This window comes from Sus scrofa, chromosome 12, assembly GCF_000003025.6.
Source record: "Sus scrofa isolate TJ Tabasco breed Duroc chromosome 12, Sscrofa11.1, whole genome shotgun sequence".
Lineage (NCBI taxonomy): Eukaryota > Metazoa > Chordata > Mammalia > Artiodactyla > Suidae > Sus > Sus scrofa.
Window position 1 is genome coordinate 11,068,559 of NC_010454.4, and position 16,953 is coordinate 11,085,511.

The following is a 16,953-nucleotide window of genomic DNA, read 5'->3' on the forward strand; positions in this document are numbered from 1 at the left end:
TATAGAAGTGTCCATATAATATCCACGATTTTGCCTCTTGGCCTGCAAAGCTTAAAATATCTATCTCTAGCCCTTTACAGGAAAAGCTTGCCTACCCCTTGTTCTGTAAATGACAGTTACTAGTCTAGCCATCGAGGATATTGCAGGGACCAGCAAAGAAGTGGCTCCTGCTCCTGTGACGCTCAGAGCTTAGAAGGAAAACTGAAAGTCAGCAAATTAATAATTATGTATGTGTAGGAGAATATCCTTGTTCTTAGGTAATGCACACCATATTTAGGGGCAGGGGGGTTTGATGCAGGCAACTTACTCTCAAATGGTTCAGATGATAAGAAAAATGTGTGTGTGTCTACAGAATTTTGAGGGGGAAAGGGCATTACTCAAGAATCCTGTGCCCAGCTGAATTACGACTCATGTGTTAAGGCAACAATATTGCTTTATAAGCATCAAACTTACTAAGAGCCTAGATCTTAATTATTCCCATCACAGAAAAGAAATATTATGTGATGCAATGTGAAGGGAAAGAGGTGTAACTAATGCAACAATGGTAATTTTCTGAAATATATAAATATATCAAATCAGAGATTGAATGAGGAAAAACATATATCAAATCAACATGTTACATATCTTAGACTTACACAATGTTATATGTTAAATATATTTCAATTATACAAAAAAGCTTCTTGGGTGATCCTGGTGCTCAACCTGATTTAGGATCTACTGATAATCATCCTCTGTTTTATAATTGGTTGTGTACAGGGATTTCTCCACTATAATTCAGTTTCTTGAGGGCAGGCAGTATGCTTTGCTGCTGTAGAATATCTTGCATATGTCACAGTAAGAACTCAATAACCATTTGTAGTCATTTGTAATGTAACAGCTGAAAGTTCTTGCCAGATATATCATTGTACCTTCTTTCCTAGGCAGTAGCATTGTATATATTTTATGCATATGTGTGTGTGTGTGTGTGTATGTTATCTTATGATTTTTGGGGGGCTGCACCCATGGCATGTGGAAGTTCCCGGGCCAGGTTTTGAACCTGTGTCACAGTGGTAACCAGAGCCACAGCAGTGACAATGCCAGATCCTCAGACCACTGAGCCACCACGGAACTCCTGTTACCTTATGATTTTGATGCTGTTGTGGATGTTGTAAATATTCTTATTTAAGTTAATAGAATATAAATTCACTTTTATCCTAGGTAGGTATAAGACTTAGGTGTAAGAGCATCACCTTAAGAAAAAAAGGAAAATATATAATTTAATTGTTGAAAGTGCTAGAAATTTTTTAAGCTTAGAAAACATGGACCAAGAACAACATTGTAAGTCAACATTGTTAAGTCCAATAAAATTTAAAAAGAAGGAGAAAAAGAAAACATGGACCAAGAGAGGCAAATTTGTGCTTCTCATATTATCTCTTCTCATTTCCATTGCCTTTTGGCAGACGTGGCTAGTAGATGAGGGCACTCTTTTTTTCAAGAAGAGAATTGGTGTTAGAATCTAGAATCCTTAACCTGCTATTCTATTCAGCCACTACCATACGAGAAGGCATGCAAATGAAAAATTGTTGTCCATCCTTGAAATAGAGGAAAAGGTAATCAAATGTAATTTTGTTGTTGTTGTTGTTGTTGTTGTTGTTTTAGGGCCACACCCACAGCATATGGAGGTTCCGAGGCTAGGGGTCAAATTCAAGCCTTCTGTTTGAATGATTTCTTTCTTTCTTTCTTTCTTTTTTGGAATGATTTCTTTTCTTTCTCTTTCCTGCTCTTCTTAATTTATGAGTTATATGTTTACCTCTACTAGTGATAGGTCATTGGGGAGTTACCTTATGCAGTGGTAGCCTTCAAGGCCACAACTAAGGGGTTAGCCTGGAAGGGCTCACAGAGCACATTAGGATGCTGGAATCACATGGTTTGTGGAATCCATTTAAAGCCAATAGTAAGAGACAGGGAAAAGGAATGGAATGGTTTAGTAGTGTCCTCAGGGAAGGCTGCCATTGAGATGGAAGGACCAAGTTATCTGAATCCTGTGTTAGGAAATTTTCATGTCCCCCATCTCCCATTTTTCCCACATCAGCTTCCCCTCTAACCTTGTGGCTATGATGACCAAAGCTGAGGGTGAGCTAAGAAGACTCACCAAGGGAAGGGAACTGGAGCCAAGTCATACTTTCTCTACCAGATTCAGGTACTGGGATGCCTGTCTATAGTTGTAACTCAACACTGATAACTTGCTGAGCATCCATGGATTTTTTTTTTCTTTTTCTTTTTTTTGGTCTTTTTTTGCCATTTCTTGGGCCGCTCCTGCGACATATGGAGGTTCCAAGGCTAGGGGTCTAATTGGAGCTGTAGCCACCAGCCTACGCCAGAGCCACAGCAACGCGGGATCCGAGCTGCCCACAGCAATGCCAGATCCTTAACCCACTGAGCAAGACCAGGGATCGAACCCGCAACCTCATGGTTCCTAGTCAGATTCGTTAACCACTGCGCCACCACAGGAACTCCTGAGCATCCATGGGTTTTATCTAACTGGCCTGAGCAGAGGATACATGGGACTAAAGGAAATCCTCATGAATATTTGGTGTCTTGTATGTCTTCTGGATGTGCTTATTTGGCCTTTCTGTCTCTTTCTGTCTACATGTTCATTATTACACATGCACTCTATCTATATCAACATGTCTTTTTATTTATTGTTTCTTTCTTTCATTTTCTATTCCAAAGTTGAATATCCTTAAATGATGCAGCAAACACACATGACAGGTGATTAGTCTTGAAATTTTTAACATACATATTTGATTTTACAATGTATAAAATTAATCAGTAGTTGTAGCTTCTTCTCAGATGAGCCAGAATTTAGAAACCCAAAATGTTTCAACCCTAACCTCTCCTTCTTTCATGTTATAGTGTTTCAGTTTTCTTGGTTAGAATTATTATTACAATAAATACTCTTTTAGTTTCCCCAAACATTTTAATTGCTTCCTTTCTTCAGTGTCTTGCACTTTGCTTCATCTTTTGGGATTCGGTTTCCTTCTTACTGAAGTACCTCGGTTAGTAGCTCTTCCAGCCTAGGTCTGTAAATGATAAACTCGATTTTTTTCTGAAAATGTCTTTTTTTGATCCTCACTAAATGACAGTTTAGCCAAGAATAGAATTTTCTTAACACTTAAAAATTTTTATTTCAATCTTACTTTTACTAATGAGATTTCTTTTGTTTGTCTACACACTTTGTAGGCATTCCTTCCTTTTTTTTTCCTTTACTGTTATGATTTTTCCTCTTTGATTTTGGTGATCTTCAGTTTTTTTGGTTGTTTTTTGGGGGGGCCACTCCACAGCATATGGAATTCCCAGGCCAGGGATCCAGTCTGAACTGCAGTTGTGACCTATGCTGCAGCTGCAGGAATGCTGCATCTTTAACCCACAGTGCTGGGCAGGGGATCCAACCTGCATCCTGGAGCTGCAGAGATGCCACCAATCCATTTGCACCACAATGGGAACTCCATGATGCTCTTTAGTTTTAATTAGAAATGTCTAGATATTGATTTCTTTTAAAAACTTACCCTGTTGAGGACTCCTTATGTTGTTCCGTGGTTCATGTCTTTCTTTATTTCTGAAGAACATTCTGCTATTTTCTCTTTGAATAGTGCTTTCACTCCATTATGTCTTTTTTTTTTTTTTTTAAGCAACTTCCATTAAATGTGTCTTGGATCTTCTTCTACCTTTAATAACTTTTTTCTTTTTTTTTTTTGTCTTTTTAGGGCCGAACCTATGGCATATGGAGGTTCCCGGGACAGGGGTCGAATAGGAGCTACAGCTGCCACCCTACGCCACAACCACAGCAATGCCAGATCCAAGCCATATCTACAACCTACATCATAGCTCATGGCAATGTTAGATCCTCAACCCACTGAGCAAGGCCAGGGATCAAACCTGCATCTTTGTGGATGCTAGTCAGATTTGTTTCTGCTGAGCTACGATGGGAACTTCAATCTGCCATAACTTTTAACTTCACTTTTATATTCTCCATTAAAAAAAAAAAAAAAAATCTGGAGTTCCCGTCATGGCTCAGTGGTTAACGAACCTGACTAGCATCCATGAGGATGTGGGTTTGATCCCCAGCCTCGCTCAATGGGTTAAGGATCTGGCATTGCCGTGAGCTGTAGTGTAGGCCAGCAGCTGGGTCTCCGATTGGACCCCTAGCCTGGGAGCCTCCATGTGCCATGGGTCCCAGAAAGACAAAAAGACAAAAAAAAAAAAAAAAAAAAAATCCTCTGTGCTGCACTGTGGGTAATTTTCTCAGATTTATTTTCCAGTGTAATAATCATCTCCTGTTTTTAGACCATCTGTTTAACCCACCTGTTGATAGTGGGGAACTTGCATGTCTTATTTTATCTCCTCCACCTAGAACAGGGGTGGAACTTTTCGGATGCTCAATACATATTTGTTAAGAGAATTAATGAACCAATAAAGTCCTATTCTTTTTCAACTATTTCTATTTTTTCATCTTGTTCTTTTAGTTCCAGGGCCAGGGATCAAACCTACACCATAGCAGTGACCCATCCTGAGCTGCTGCAGTGACAATGCTGGATCTTTTACCTGCTATGCCATAAGAGAACTCAGGTGGTTCTATTCACTGAAATTATCTGGGCTCAGATTTTTTTCAGTTTGATGTATCTGCTGACTCTCACTTGCAGTGGGTTGTTCCCTTGTGTGGTGTGTTGATTTTATTGAGAGCTCTTCAGGGAAACTTGTTTATTCTGTGGGATTCTTCTGAGCCCTGAGTTGTGCAAGTGTCCTCATTGAGGATTTCTGTATTTGGTCTTCTAGGGACTTGGCAGTTTCCGAGTTTCTAAGCTTGGGATTCGGTTTTCAAATGATAATGTAAAATTGCACTTCCATAGACTGGGACTTTCGATTTTCACGGGAACCATTACCTTCTGTCTCTACTCAATTAAGACTAATGGATAGAGGATAAGCTTGGCAACTTCCATAGTTTTTAAAAATTAAAAACCTCTTTAGGGTCCTAATTTACACAAGAATATCAGTTTCAGCTTCTCAGTAAGTGGCTCTAGGACCCTATCTGCATGGGATTAAAACCTCAATTCCTGGACCTTGCTACAGTGCCTTTGAATTTCTCCTTTATTTCTGGCCCTGAAGCTTTTGCTTTCTCTGTTTTGAGCTCAGCTTTATATTTTAAAATAGTTTTTACTGTACCCGTCATTTCTAAAAATTTGGAGTCTCATGACATGACTGTCATTTTTAGGTAGAAAGATGATTTGTTTCTACAGGTCTTGCTAATGAACTTCATCCAAATTATTCAATAAACTATCACTTAATTTTTGATTCTTAGAGTTTTTGGCAGCAAGACTATGGATATTATTCAGATCAACTCAGTACATGGTATTATGGTAACTTTCAAGAACGATGACTAAGATCGTCTTTGCACTCAGGAGGCAAACACTATATAGTACAGAGATTAAGAAATGTTCATAAATAATCACAAGTTGGAAAATCTTTAAGTGCTATAGAGATGCATATCACATTGCGATAATGCATGCTACATTTTTTTATAGCCGTACCTACAGCATATGGAATTTCCTGGGCCAGGGATCGAATTGGAGCCATAATTGTAGCAATGCCAAATCCTTAACCCACTGCACCATAGTGGGAACTCTGACTCCATTTATTAATTTTATTTTTGCCTTTTAGGTCCATACCTGCAACATATGGAGGTTCCCAGGCTGGGAGTCAAATTGAAGCTGCAGTTGCCAGCCACAGCCACAGCCACAGCTATGCAGGATCCGAGCCACGTCTGCAACCTGCACTACAACTCAGGGCAATTGCAGATCCTTAACCCACTGAGCAAGGCCAGAGATGGAACCTGTGTCCTCACTGATGCTAGTCAGATTTGTTAATTGCTGAGCTTCATTGGGAACTCTGGGCTCCATATATTATTAAATGAAAGAGCAAGCTTGTTAAAAGGATGAAAAGGGCATTGAAAGAAGGCGTTTTCTTGTGGTATAGTAGTAACGGGAAGAATTTCATGGAAGAGGTGCTAGTTGAAATGTGTCTTAAATGAGTGGGATTTCTGAAAAGTAATAATGGAGGAAGATGTTGGGAGAGGAAGTGACTTTTTCGGTTGAGAGAAAAAAACTAAGTCTAGATAAGGAGATGGGAGAGTGGAGGGCATAAATAGGGAACAGCAAGTAGTCCAGGTTAGGCTCTCAGAAGACCATGTTATTAGAATGTAAAAATAAATGAAAATAAAGCCTAGGTCCTGATGAGGTAGTACAACATGGGCAGGTATTTTAATTTAATTTAAAATTTATTACTGTTCTGTTTATCCAAAAGGAAGGGAAGATGTTGGTTTTACTTTTTAAGTATAAATTTAAGAATCAGGATTAGGTAAAATTTAGTCTGGGCAGTTTCCTCTTCTCAACTTGTGATCATCTGATCACCAGTTTCCAAGTTCAACTGTATGGTGTTTTTTTTTGTCTCTCAGGCATATAGGCACCATCTAGTGGCAAAAGAAGGTAACCACAGGAGTGAAAATGATAAACCATTTACTTATTTATTTTTCACTTGCTATTTATATCATGATTACCTTCTAAAATGGGCCATATTCTAACTGGATAGAGAAATCAAGTTGTCTCGGGCAACTTTTTTTTTGGCTGCCCAAGGGCATGCAGGAGTTCCCAGGCCAGGGATTGAACCCAAGTCCAAGCTGCTGCCGTGACAACACTTATCCTAAACCTGCTGCACCACGAGGAAACTCCATCTCAGACAACTTTGCTTAATCATTGATTTAAGAGACTCTGGGATCAGTTAAAACCGGATTATAGACAAAGGCTTCTTTAATATGAAACAAAATTTTCTCGTCAGGGACTTAACATCAAATTGTATTTTAAAATGAGCCTTAATGCAGGATCAGTTGAGTTCATAGAGAGAGCGGAGAATAGGAAAGCCATTGTAAACGAGGAGGTCACTTCCCATTTTTATCTATAGACCTCATTACACTTTAAACTCCTTAACAGCTGCTACCATACTACTGGTATTTGTCTATCTCTAATGCTTAGGATAGAGTCTGCCATATAACAGGCACTCCGCAAATATTATATACAAAATGAATGCACAGATTAATGAAGAGAATAACTGTGATGGAAGTGTTCAGGGAACAAATATTGAAAGTTAGTAACAGTAAAGCTTAAATGAAAAAAGAAAATATTATCAGAAAAAGTACTGGTAGAAAAATTTTTTTCTTCCTTGTATATTGAGTCCATGCATGAAGTCCATTTACTTGTAATCTCTGTTGCTTTAAAAATTTCAGAGTATTTAGCTTCCATCTACCTTGGTGGAGGAAAAAAATAGTAGCTTTAAAAATACTATTTAAAATACTAAATACTTAAGTATTTTACAAATATTTAAACACTAAATATTTTTAAAACAGAAGAAAACAGCTCATATTGTTATTGTAGAGATTAAGTTAAAGACTACATATAAAACACACAGACCAGTGTTTAGCACATATTATGTGTTTAATAATTTATTGGCTTTTGGAATTCTCTTGTGGCTCAAAGGGTTAAGGATACAGTGTGGTCACGGCAGCAGCTCGGGTCTCTGCTGAGGCTGGGGTTCAGTCCCTGGCCCAGGAACATCCATATGCCATAGGCGTGGCTGAAAAAAAAGTTGGCTTTTATTTTTTCACTCGCCTCATAAACTCCTTGAAGCAACTCAAGAGAGTCAAAGAAAGCAGGTAATTTTTTGTTTTTTTGTTTGTTAGGCTTTTTAGGCCTGCACTGGTAGCATATGGAGGTTTCCAGGCTAAGGGTCCAGTTGGAGCTGCAGAGCTATAGCTGCTGACCTACACCACAGCCACAACAATGTAGGATCCAAACCGCATATTTGACCTGTATCACGGCTCACGGCAGTGCTGGATTCTTGACCCACTGAGCGAGGTCAGGGATGAAGCTGTGTCCTCATGGATATTAGTTGGATTCATTACTGCTGTTCCACAAGGGGAACTCCTGAAAGCAGGTATTTTAAAAGTCTTTTTTTGCAAATTAGAAGACTAGTGACCATAGAGACTAACTCTGCAAATGTGATTATGGAGTCACATCAGTTATGAAGTTTCTGAGTCCACAGCATCTAAGTAATTGTTCATCATTTCTTCTGTATCACCTGTTGCTTACCTAGAAGGAGAAAGGAAAATGAAAAACATTCGGATACAAAATAAGCATAGGGCTATCATGCAGAGAATGAGAAGAAGTTGTAACAAATTTTTGGTTACAAATTTTTACCTTAATCTGTGTTACAAATGATCACCACCTTGGTGACTTCAAACAGCTATTATCTGGCGTTCCCTTGTGGTGGGGCGGGTTATACATCCTGCATTGTCACTGCAGCAGCTTGAGTTGCTGCTGTAGCGCAGGTTCAGTCTCTGGCCTGGAACTTCCACATGCTGCAGGTGCAGCCAAAAAACAAAACAAAACAACTGTTATCTTATAGTCCTATAGGTTAGAAGTCTAACACCCAGTTCACTCTGGGATAAAACCAAGGTGTTGGCAGGGCTGCTTTCCTTTCTGGAGGCTCTAGGGGAGAATCTGTCTGCCAGACTTTTCCATTCCTGCCTCCGTCTTCATGGCCAGCTGTGAGTTAAATTCTCACAGCAAAGTCTGCTGACAGCCTCTTCATCTTCCTCTTCTACTTTTAAGGATCCTTGCGATTACATTGGGCCCACCCAGATAATCCAGGATAATCTCCCTATTTTCAGGCCAGCTTATTAGCAAGATTAATCCTCTTTTTCTCTGCGAAGTAACAAATTCACAGGTTCCAGGGGTCAGGATGTGGACATCTTTGGATGAATGGGGGCATTACTCTGCCTATTCTAGAGAGATCGTGGCTTCTAGGGGATACTGGGCAACAGATTCCCCAAATGAAAGGAGTGGATAGGTGCTCGTGGGCATGGTGTTTTCACACTGAAGATTAGAGGTAGCACTGTAAACTACCTGATCTCTTCTATTAACTCCCATTGATCTTGACAGACACTAAAACCTCTGCATGTGTTTTACATGGTCACACCAGAATCTCTCCTATTTTGTATTTCTGTAGTGTTTTTTTTTTTCTTTTCCCCCCAACTTGAGCAAATGTAGGAGGTGTTAAATATTTCTGTTAAATTTTGTCTTTTAGGTTTTTAACTCAGAGTTCAAATTGTTAAAATAATTTCGTTTCCCAGTTCTGTCTTTGGTCATATTTTCTATGCTACAGAGGTTTTGTTTTTTACTCTGATTTGACCAGAAAAGATTTCTATATGCTAACCTATGTAAGTTATGAAAAATTATGAACAGTAGTTCCCGTCATGGCATAGTGGAAACGAATCTGACTAGTATCCATGAGGATGTGGGTTCGATCCCTGGCCTTGATCAGTGGGTCAGGGATCCGGTGTTGCCATGAGCTGTGGTTAGGTCGCAGACACGGCTCAGATCTGGTGTTGCTGTGGCTGTAGTGCAGGCTGGCAGCTATAGTTCCAATTTGACCCCTAGCCTGGGAACTTCCATTTGCTGCAGGTGAGGCCCTAAAAAGCCAAAAAAAAAAAAAAAAAAAAAGAAAAGAAAAACAAATATTTGGCTACAGTTTATCCAACTAACTTTTGAGTTTACCCAATCATACTTATGTCAAGCTCCTATTTTATATTATTTTTAATTTATTATTATTATTTTTTTGGCCACACCTGTGGCATGCAGCAGTTCCTTGGCCAGGGATGGAACCCTCGCCAGAGCTGTAATCAGAGCCACAGCAGTGATGCCAGATCCCTAACCTGCTGAGCCGCGAGGGAACTCCAAACCCTTATTTTACAGTCTCATCCGCAAATATTATGAAAGATCAGATTACAAGCTTTGGAGTTCCTGTCATTGCTCAGCAGGATTAAGAACCTGAGTAGTATCCATGAGGATGTGGGTTTGATCCCTGGCCTCATTCAGTGGGTTAAGAATCCCCCATTGCTGCAAGCTGTGGTATAGGTCACAGATGTGGCTCAGAATCCAAGTTGCTGTGCCTGTAGTGTAGGCCAGCAGCTGCAGCTCTGATTCGGCCCCTAGCCTGGGAGCTTCAATATGCCGCTGGTGCAGCCTCTGAAAAGAAAAAGGAACAGACAAACAAACGTCCCAAAAACCAGAGAACATGCTTTGCTGAAGTTAATTTTTATCATGCCTATGTAATTCCCATTTTAATTTCAAAGATCAAATCAGTAAATAAGTATAGTATCCTTTATCCTTAGTTTAGTTATTCTGGTTTTTAGTGACAACCAAACTCTCTTCTAAATGTTCATAACATATATTTAATTATGTACTCTGGGATTTTACTTTTCTGTTCTAAAGTTTTCAATGTCTTTTAACCACTGTTTTAAAAAGCAGATGATCTATAATCTTTTTCAGTTTTTTACCATTTCTCTGAACTTAACCAGCCATGCTGTAGAGCTTAGGTTACCTAAAAACAGCTGTGGGTTGTAATTTGTGCCTAGAAACATGAACTTATTTGAAATAGATAGGCGTTCGCTTACTGTCTCCTCAGCCTTCTTGAGTTTCAGCTCTCTTCTCACGTTGTTTCCCCTTTCAAGTTCGTTTTCCTTACGGAAGAGGAAAAGAGCACACAGACTGAGTCAAGTCTCTTTTTTAGCCTATATGAGATTCTTTTAGGTAAAGCGATCATTTTTGTGTTTATAAAAACCTATACAGGCGTATTTCTCTATGCCCTCTAATATATTTTCCACTCTCGTTAAAGCAATCTCCCCATCTGTTTCTCTTGAAGGGACCAGGTGACTCTAGTCCTCAATGATTTCTCTATAGTGCTTTATAGTTGGCGTGACATAGTTTAGCAGTGGGAACAGCATCTATCGTCATTAGATGCTCTTTCTTATTATTTTTTGCTCTCAGAATAATTGTTCATTTCTTGACCTTTTTTTGTTCAACCCGACTTAGCAAGTTGGGGTTCTTGCCAAGCAAGAATACTAGGTACTCGTGAGTCATTTGTTGGTTAGTTGGGTTTTAAATATCAAATTTGGCTAGATAATCTTCAGATATTAATCCCCTCGAAAAATGTCTCTATGTGGAGAAACACAAAGACAGAATATACTTGAAATTCTTTTAAGTGTAATAAGACAATAATAATAATAATAATTAATAGTAATAGTAACAATATTAAAGCCAAACGAGCTAAAACTACCTTTGGAAGTCACTCCTTTCTCCAGCCTTGCACTAATTATTAATCGTTTCCCCAAGCCATTTATTAACAGTCTCAGCCACATTTGAGATTGCAGTTTGGAAATCTGTGGTTAAAAACATGAAATTCTCTTTCAACTTTGCCAGCCAAAGCTGTGTTTCTTGCCTTGTCCTGCCTTATTCTAGGAAAAGGTATCAATATGAAATCCTTTGAAATTATACCTAACTTAAATGTTGAATCCAAAACCAGGTTCATCCTGGTTTATTTTGTTCAGCGAGGCAGCTTGTTACATCTCAATCTACAAGTTCAATGTTCTCTGTATTCCCGTGTGATTTATTTGTCTAGAAATTTATTAATGAGATATGGGGATTTAGGTTGCCACCATGACAACCAAGCAGTATGGCTTGTTTGCTCTTTCCTAGATACAGAAGCTCAGACAGGAAACATCTTCTCTTTCAGCTGCTTATTTAGTACTGGGACCTGGTAACTAAGGAAATTTAGATTGAGATTATCTGGCTCAATTGTTTACCAAGTGCATCCAGTCTGATAAGTAGCTGGCTCAAACACACAGTAAAACATGTCAGGGCCAATACGTTACTTTGCAGCAGTCTTTTTATTAAAAACCTCCTATTTAGTATTCTTTCTGTCATATTATTCTAGAAGTCATATTATCAGCTTTGCCATCCATCCATAAGAAGAATTTAATATCTTTCTCTCATGAGGTATATTTCATTGAGTGAGTGGTGACCTTTTGTGAGGACAGTGACAATGTTTGCAAACTGTTGTGCATGTGTTTTCTCATGTAAAACATCCGTGTACAACAAACATTGCAGTGCTATCTGCAACATCCGTGACTACACACACCGTTATGATGCCGAAAGCCTGGAAATTTAAATCAGTGTGAGAAAAAGCTCTAAATCTCAGTCTACCTACAATTTAATTGAAGAAAACAGTACCTAAGTAAAATGATGTGAACAGGATGTGAACAGTTGAAAGGAAAGTGAGATCATTTTGTCTGGGGTGATGAGAGTTTTGGGGGGTTTGGGTCATGTTATCTTGAAGCAAAAGAAGAGATATTGTGGACAGAATGACAGAGAACATTGCAGGGATAAGAGACGCAGGAAACAAATGTCTAGAATAGCGGTAGAAATGAGGCATGGACTTCTGAGGTTAAAGCAGGTTGAGGCTACTTGTGGGAAGTACAATTGGAGAACTGGGGTGAATGTGTTATTTCAGTAACATTTTTGCAAGTAGATTTATTTTTGACCTCTATTTATTTACTTATCCACAAATCCTAGGCTCTTAAGAAAGCATTCTTCAGAATTTATAACTAAAATATCTTAGATATATCAAAAGAGAAAAAATATATCATACATAGTTTTCATGATTTGCCTTCTTCAGTTTTCTGGTATAGTCCCAAAGGACATTCTCTCTTCCTTTCCCCCCACCCCCCAACACTGACTGTCAGATTTTGAATCATCACAGAGTCCACCGAAGCTCTTTGAATTTCCTATTTAATCCATATTCAGTGGGAGAAATGGAGCTTGTTTCCTTATTATTATTATTATTTTTTTCATTTTAGGGCTACATTCACAGCATATGGGAAGTTCCCAACCTAGGAATCAAATCAGAGCTACAGCTGCTGGCCTACACCACAGCTCACGGCAATGCCAGATCCTTAATCCACTGAGTGAGGCCAGCTATCAAACCCACATCCTCATGGATACTAGTTAGATTCTTAATCCACTGAGCCCCACAACAGGAACTCCCCCTTAATTTTTTTTTTAATGGCACCACCCATAGCATATGAAAGTTCCTGGGCCAGGGATTGAATCTGAGCTGCAGCTTCAACCTATACCACATTGCTGGATCCTTTAACCCATTGGGCAGGGCTGGGGATCAAGCCAGTGCCTCTGCAGGGACTGGAGCTGCAGGTGGATTCTTAATGCATTGCACCAAAGTGGAAACTCTATTTTCTTTTCTTTTTTTTGGTCTTTTTTATCTTTTTAGGGCCTCACCCTTGACATATGGAAATTCCCAGGCTAGGGGCTGAATTGGAGCTATGGCTGCCGGCCTCTCACAGCCACAGCAATGTGGGATCTGAGCTACGTTTGTGACCTACACCACAGCTCATGGCAACGCTGGATCCTTAACTCACTGAGCAAGGCCAGGGATTGAACCTGCGCCCTCATGGATACTAGTCAGTTTCGTTTCTGCTGAGCTACCACGGGAACTCCAATAACTATTTTTATTTATTTATTCTATTTTAGCAGAATAACTGGGGAGATTTAAATCTAAGAAGCAGAAAAACTAAGTAAAAAAAATACATGATGTACACAGGGTCAATGGAATTTTTAAAAAGTCCTTAAGCAGCTAAATAACCAAAAAATAAAAAACTGTGCAAAGAACTGTGAGTATACAGAAATCTGGAGAGCAAAATCTGTTGTGACTTTTTTCCCCTTTGCAATACTTTTTGGCCACCACTTGTCACTTTGGGCATTAAAACGCTAAACAGTTTACATTTTTAGCAAAAATAACTGCGGCATAGAATCTCCCATAGAGGCCATATGTCTCCTTTGGAAGTTTCAGGACCTGCCACATTGCAGACTCTCAGGAGGACACCTCAGAAACGAAAGCATCCTTAATGTCCAGATGTCATAGGGCGATGTTGCAGGGGAACGAAGCAGCAACTATGACAACGAGGCCACTGCACCCCACACGCTGAGGCAGGAAGGAGAAGGGGCTGGGAAATGAAGTTCTGAGCGAGAACTCTTACAAAGCCAGGAAACAATTCTTAAAGGGGTGTGATGGGGGAGGCATTTAAGGAGAGGGTAGAGGACCAAAGTCACACGCTGGGAGGCTGCAGTCCCTAACTTCGGGCTGGTTGTTTTTCCCTGTGCCTCAAGGGAAAGAGAGGCGAGATCTCCGAGGAGGAGGGAGGTCCTAGGCGGCGCAGGCCTAGAGGTTCAGCCACCAGGCCGCGCTCCCAATGCTCAGCTGCCGAGCCGGCCCTGGGGACCCAGGCCTCGGCGCGCCGCGCTCGCCGCGCTCGCCCCGCCCAGAGCCCCGCCCCCAGGTGGGCTGCCTGCGCGGGCGCGGAGGCGCGGGGCCGAGCGGCGGGGTCGCGCGCGTCCGCGGACCCGTCCCTCTGGGAGCCCCGACCTCAGGTGCGTCCAGCAGAGGGCGGAGCTCGGCTTCCGGCGTCGCGCCCTCCCTTGGCAGGCGCACCGCCGGTCTGCGGTGACGGGGGCGCGCGCGGTGGCGCGCGGCCGTGCTCTCGGACACATTTCCGAGCTCCGTCACTCGCCTGGTCCGCGCGGACCTGGTCCGTCCCTTCGTGACAGCCCTGCGGCTCCGTCCCTGAGGTGAGGCGGAGGCCGAGGGCTGCGGGTTTTGAGCCTCGCGGGGGATCTGCTACCCTCGGGAGAGTAAGGGGTCGAGGAGGGGCGGCAGGCGGGGGCCGCAGCAGGGAGGGCGAAAGAGGGGCAGGGGGAGGGGTTGCGGGCCCGGGGCGTAGGGTGCAGCGGGGTTTGGGAGGGGGCCGAGCCGGTGACTCAGGAGGGCGAGAGAAAGTCCCCCAGGTCGGAGGAGGCGCGGTTTGCGGCGTGTCCTGCTAGGGATGCTGTTTGCCTCTCCCAAGGTGTTGGTGTATGGATGCCCTGGGCGCCGGGGGTGGTCCGGCCGTGGGACCACTGCCAGGCTGCCCTTGGTTGGACCCGGTCGTTTCGTTTCCATCACTGCGGAGTCGTTAGCGAGAAGATGTGGAAGTAAATTTCCCTCCCAACACCTGGGTCCTTAGCACTGGTTATTCTTTGGAGGCTTCGTACGGATCATTACCCTGTGTGTTAAAAGGAGTTTGGGAGAGATGAAAATGCACAGAGACCCTGACACGATTTGGGGGAAAACACCCCGACTCCTAAAACGCAAAGAAAAGCTCCAGGGGTGAAAATATTTCAAGCGGAATTGGAAGCTAGGTGGGCTGGCAGCATCGATCTCGGTTTGAGGGGATAGCTGAAGCACGGGCTTCAAAGGCATAGATAGACCTTTCTTTATCAGAATAAATAAGCCTGAAAGAATAAAGATCATCACGTTTACTTTCTATCGAGAATGTTCTTCAGGAACAAAAGAGGAGAAGAGGAGTGTATATTAGCTTCCCAGCAGCAAGCCAAGCTCGGTATTATCTCATTTAATCCTGACAGCATCTTTTTGAAGTTGGGGATAGGGGTTATTCTAGTTGGGCAGATTTGGAAAATGGTTCGAAAAGAGGTTAAGTCACTCATTAAGCTCCCAACTAGCGAAAAGGTAGAGCTGACCAGACTCGAAATTCTGATGCTTTATCCAGTATTTCTTTTCTGGAAAAAAAAAGACGTATTACACATTTTTAGGGAGGAGCCCATACAACAGAACATTATTAAGACAGTTAGGGCTCTTAGGGTATTTGAAAGAAACAAACTAACAAGACATTAATCCTTGAGTATGTGCTGGTATGTTTTCCTTCGGACAAGATTTAGTGTAGGGAACTCTTACATTCAGGGTAAAAGCAAATTTGTTAATACATTGCAGGTTTCTTTGAATGTCTTTTGTATTCTAGATGCTAAACTGTGTGCCAAGAATACCACGGTGATTGCAATTTATAATCTCTGCCCTTGAGTTTGAGAGGATGATCATATAAAGAATTTTGTAGTATTCCAATAAACTGGAATCTTTGCTAATGTATGAATTAATTGGATTAAAATCGCTTTAAGCACAAGTTTTTAGGGATCTTTTACGTATAAGAAAATGTATTGGGGAGTTCCCGTCATGGCGCAGTGGTTAACGAACCCGACTAGGAACCATGAGGTTGCAGGTTCAGTCCCTGCCCTTGCTCAGTGGGTTAACGATCCGGCGTTGCCGTGAGCTGTGGTGTAGGTTGCAGACGCGGCTCAGATCCTGCGTTGCTGTGGCTCTGGTATAGGCCGGTGGCTACAGCTCCGATTGGACCCCTAGCCTGGGAACCTCCATATGCCGCAGGAGTGGCCCAAGAAATAGCAAAAAAAAAAAAAAAAAAAAGAAAATGTATTGGATAACTTGTCATGTAGGTACCATTGCATTTTTTCCCATTCATTGAGAAATACTGTCATAAAATTTAGTTTAAATCATATTGACAATTATTATTATTATTATTATTTTCGTTTTATGACTGCACACAAGGCATATGGAAGTTCCCAGGCCAAGGACTGAATCTGACCTGTGCTGCAGCTACAGCAACATCAGATCCTTTAACCCACTGTGCCAGGCCAGGAATCTAAACCAAACCTCCACTGACCTGAGCTGCTGCCATCAAATTCTTAACCCCCTGTGCCAGGGCAGGAACTCCTCTTATTGACATTTATTGTTTTGCTTTATTATTACATTGCATTCAGCAAATTTTAAAACACTGTAGAAGAAAACATTTATAATTTATCCCCTGTTAAGTTAAAAGGCTTGATTTTAATAGTGCTTTTATTAGTTGAGAGGCCAGTGATGTATGTAGCTGGGCAGGAACTTCTTTCAAGTCATCTGACAAGTACGTCCTTAACCTCTTCTTCCAAAATATAAATCTTTAAAGGTATGGTTAATATTCCATTTCGATTTATGCTTTTATCGCCGAGTTCTTGTGAAAGAAGTCTTCAGTTTAGGCTGAAACGGCGCATTGTTGAAACGTATAATATCACCTCAGGCATGACTGTAGGTGAGGTGGATAGGAGGGCTAGTGGGGGATTTTGGAATTTT

General features: G+C 41.3%; 1 protein-coding gene across 11 annotated transcripts in view; it reads left to right on the forward strand.

Moving 5' to 3' along the window:
- ABCA5 (ATP binding cassette subfamily A member 5) overlaps positions 1-16,953 on the forward strand; it is a 134,225-nt gene that overhangs the window by 49,867 nt on the left and 67,405 nt on the right. Inside the window, exon 1 of one of the 11 annotated variants that reach the window (XM_021068107.1) lies at positions 14,307-14,567. The exons of 8 other annotated variants lie outside the window; for them this stretch is intronic. The gene's annotated coding sequence lies outside the window, so the exon portion shown is untranslated. Of the gene's footprint in view, positions 1-14,306; positions 14,568-16,953 lie in introns of those variants that run through there. 2 more of the 11 variants (XM_021068110.1, XM_021068114.1) reach the window with 2 other exon arrangements.